Here is a 4,354-nt window from a genome sequence, read left to right as displayed (position 1 = left end):
ACACAAGCCTGGGGATTTCTCATTTTATCCCAAAGAGAATAGTATGGGCAGCCAGATGATCCAAACACCACATCTGGTACTTGTGCTTTCTCAAGCAATGCACATACCCTGTATTTCAAGCAGACTTTTACAGAATGTTAATGTTAATCCGTGCACAACAATTCTCCTCTGCAGTATAAGCAAGCAATCCTAAAATGTACTTTTAAAAAATATTTCTCTAAAACTGACAGTGGTATTATCTATACCCAGAAATATAATTTGAGGAATTTTATATATTAGTCAAAAAAATTCCTGGTGGGACCTGTCAGTAAATAGTATTTAAAAAAAAACAACCCTGAAGCTGCAAGACATATATAAATAAATGGGGAGAATTCCACCCCGCAGGTGGTACACAGCTTGGAGATAGGAATTCTCAAAGACAAGTAGCAGTAACAGAATGGATACCTATAGTACAAAGTTAGTTTTAACTATTTTTTCCTAGGAGGGAGAGAGAGAGAAAATAAATATAAAATCAGACAAGTCTACATCCATCATGTTTTCACATTTATTAGTTTTAGAAATTCATTTAGAATTTCTATCTTTCTTCAATTTGCCTCCAAATTGATACTAACCAGTGCAAATTTATTCAAATTTAGCTCATCACCATCTTTGAAAGTTCTCCACTTGTACTGCATTGACACACCAAAAACTTTCATAAACCACCTCTCTAAACTCATTGTCTTAATTACGTTACATTCATCATCGCCCGTTACTTTCTAATAGTCTTACCACTGAAGTTGGTCCCATTCAACTATAAGGCACACTAAAAACTGCCCTTCTGTAAAATGATTTTCCACCCATTTGAAAAATACCAAAAAGGAAACAAATTATTCTTTAGAAGAATAGAAGAATAAGGGGTTTTTACAGATTGCTTTTCTTTGGGGAGAAAAAAAAGATAATAGAAAAACCCCTGATGATCTTATATATTTTTTTTCAATATTTATCAGTTTTTTTCTGGAAAGCTTTTCCAAGACCTGGATGGTTGTGGAACTCACAGCTCAAAATAATTCTCACATTAAGTGAGAATACTCACATGTAGGAAAAAAATCCCGGAACACACTAGTACAAGGAAAAACATCATTAGAACTGATTCTTCCCCACCGAAAGGTTTGAAAATCCATTTAATTATCTGAAAAGTGAAATGTAAAAAGGCCCACTTCAGTTCTGGTAGCCATCAGAATTCACTTTTCCCAATCACAAAGATGCAAAGAAGTGAAAAATCAGGCCCATGGTACTGAAAGATCTTCCGTACTCTACATTTCTCTCATGATTCAGTCTTCCTCTGTACAAATACAATATAAAAGACTGTGCTCACATCGACTGACTTTGATGTTCTACCAAAAGGCTCCAGGCTTGCTGCTCCCCACACCCCTCGGACTGCATGCAGGCTTTTCTGAATACTAATGACCAATACTTATGCTTCCTAGATAATATAATCAACTTCAGAAGAAAATGGCATCTATTGCTCTGACGGTGTTTGATGTTAGTTTGCTGTGATTCTGTTACTTCACAGAATTTCCAGACTCTGGTACCAGAGTGCCCTTTCTGCCACAGAGATGCTTGAGCTACCACTACCCTGACACACTCTATTTAGGAGTATATTTCTGATACTAACATGATAAAAAGGAAGGAGGCTGTGCCTTTTAAAAATTCATTCTATGTTGCTTAATGCTTATTCTCTTTAGCTTGGAGCTCTAACAGCATACAGCCTTGGCTTCCTTTAATTACTTTATGAAGCTGCAGAAGTCAGAAAGAAGAAGAGACCATACAAGAGGTTTCCAAACGCTTTCTTCGTTATTGATGCAACTGGAATTCAGATCCAGAATATGCTTTAAGCACAAAAAAACATGGCTACAAGAGTAACTGAGGAGTCCCAAGAAAGCCATTCCCTATCATTTACTTCTGCTACCAATGGAGAGCCTATGGTTACCCATTTAAAAGTGAGTTTGAGACCTGTCCTAAAAATTGATTACCAATCACCTCTTGGAACATTTTTTTGTCGTACATAACCACATATGATTCTATGAAAAGTTACAGATGAACAGCCAAGAATAAAGTTTGGAAAGAAAATAAGAGCAGACCTTAGTAGAAACGCGATATTAATGAACGAAAGAATAGAAGGAAAAGTGATTTTCAGCTTACCTGTCTCCATTAATTCATGGTAAAATTAATTATCCTTTGTGCCAAAATCTAGTGTGTTTATTTTCTCAAATGGTATGCCATTTCTTAGGATACTTCCATATTAACAATCTCCATTGCACATTCCTTTTTTCCAGCAACCTGTGTGTGTTGGAGGGAAAAAAAGATAACATGTGTGTCTCATGATTATAATGTGCTTTATAACGAACATATTTAGAAATCTTGTGATTAACTATGAAATAGAAACACCTCTTAAGTACAATTACTTCAAATTTATCAGGCAGATACATCAAAAACATACAATTGATAAACATAGAAAACAAAAGCTAATTCATCTGGTTTTGACTAAAGGTTATATTCAGTTATGCTTATCTTCATCAGCAAGAATATTAATAATAATGTGGAACTTGTTCATGAGACACCACAGAGGGGGCAGCCTAGACTACACCCATCAGCCCAAAACACCCGCACGCAATAGTGCCAATTTGCACCATGGCTCAATGACACAGAAAAATCACCAACCTCCTCTGAATCCATAACATCGAAATGCTGCGAGCTATTTTGGTGTGGGTTAGGACTTTTTTTTCAACCTTTGCAGCATTTTATAGCATTTGGCAGGAACTGTACACTCCCCAATGCCAGGGAGCACCTATGAACTGGGGCATTCTTTGTACAGAAACTGTCTCTGACACCGTAGAGCTACCTCCTGACATGAATTAAAAGCCAGATATTCCCATGGCACACATAAATCTTCCCTACTAACCGCAGAGAGGAGCAATTTTTAATTTTTTCTTCAATTCTTAGGACAACCTTTTCATCACTCTGCTTCCATTGTGGTTTTATATATGTGTGACGATCGTTAGTGGCCTCATACATTTTATACATATGAAACTAGTTCATGTTTTTCCACTGAAGAACACCCAAATTCCAAGGCAGGTGCATACTATGTTAAACCATGTCAATTTTGCACATGATGCAGCTGTTCAAATACCTGGAAATGTAATTTCCCTTTTGAAGCAGAAAACATCTGGTAGTAAATATAAGGGTGATCCCTAATTAATCAACAGCTCATAGACGTATGGTACCTGACAAGTTCATGCCAAAACCCAAATACTTCCATAGAAAATACAGTTAGGATAAGTTACCTCAATTCCAGAAGGCTCCTTTGTGTTTGAAGGCAATGTGTGAATGAAAACTCAGGGAGAGAAATGAGGCAGTATTCCTTATTAACTAATACTGAGCTTAATGTGAGACACTGTAATATTTGCAGTTTCTCTCTGAATTTCAGCCATTACAGCACTGCACATCTCTAGCCCTTGTGTATCACATCTCATCAGTAATAGATGGCATAGAATGGTTTGGGTTGGAAGGGACCTTCAAGACCATCCAGTTCCAACCCCCTGCCCCGGGGCAAGGACACCTCCCACCAGAGCAGGTTGCTCCAAGTCCTGTCCAACTTGGCCTTGAACACTATGTCATGGTTTAACCCCAGCCAGCTGCCAGGACCACACAGCCACTCAGCGAGTTCTCATCCCATGGCCCCAGTGGGATGGGGAGAAGAATTGGACAAAAACATAAGGAACCCTCATGGGTTGAGATAAAGACAGTTTAATAGATAAAGCAGAAGCCCCACACGCAAGCAAAGCAAGATAAAGAATCCATTCCCTGCTCCCCATGGGCTCAGCACCTCCAGGGGAGCCAGGCTCCAGCAGAGGTAATGGGGATTGGGGAAGACAAAGCACTGTGACTCCAAACATCCCCTCCTTCCTTCTTCTCCCCCCAGCTCAATATACTGACTATGATGCCATACGGCATGGGATGTCCCTTTGCTCAGTGGGGGTCAGCCGTCCTGGCTGTGTCCCCTCCCACCTCTGTGCCCCTCTGCTCCCTACCTGCTGACAGGGCGGTGGGAGAAGCAGAAAAGGCCAGTCAAGGCCAGTCAATGTTCACAGAATCACAGAATCTTCTAGGTTGGAAGGGACCTTAAAGATCATCTTGTCCAACCGTCAACCTCACTGACAAAAATAGACACCCACACAACAAACAAGGAGCATCATCACTAAACCAGACCTCCCAGCACTACATCAACCCGGCTTTTGAACACCTCCAGGGATGGGGCCTCAACCACCTCCCTGGGCAGCCCATTCCAATGCCTGAGAACCCTTTCAGTGAAAAA

The 4,354-nt window shown here is 39.8% G+C and overlaps 1 long non-coding RNA gene across 1 annotated transcript in view; it reads right to left on the bottom strand.

Moving 5' to 3' along the window:
* Positions 1-2,198: 2,198 nt before the first annotated feature.
* LOC106885182 overlaps positions 2,199-4,354 on the bottom strand; it is a 393,401-nt gene continuing 391,245 nt past the window's right edge. The window contains exon 3 of the long non-coding RNA XR_001411397.1: positions 2,199-2,319. This is a non-coding gene — a long non-coding RNA (uncharacterized LOC106885182). The remainder of the gene's footprint in view (positions 2,320-4,354) is intronic.

This window comes from Calidris pugnax, unplaced genomic scaffold (assembly GCF_001431845.1).
Source record: "Calidris pugnax isolate Ruff unplaced genomic scaffold, ASM143184v1 scaffold3, whole genome shotgun sequence".
Taxonomy (NCBI): Eukaryota; Metazoa; Chordata; class Aves; order Charadriiformes; family Scolopacidae; genus Calidris; species Calidris pugnax.
Note: the sequence above shows the minus strand (reverse complement) of the source record. Positions and strands in the feature narration are given on the sequence as shown.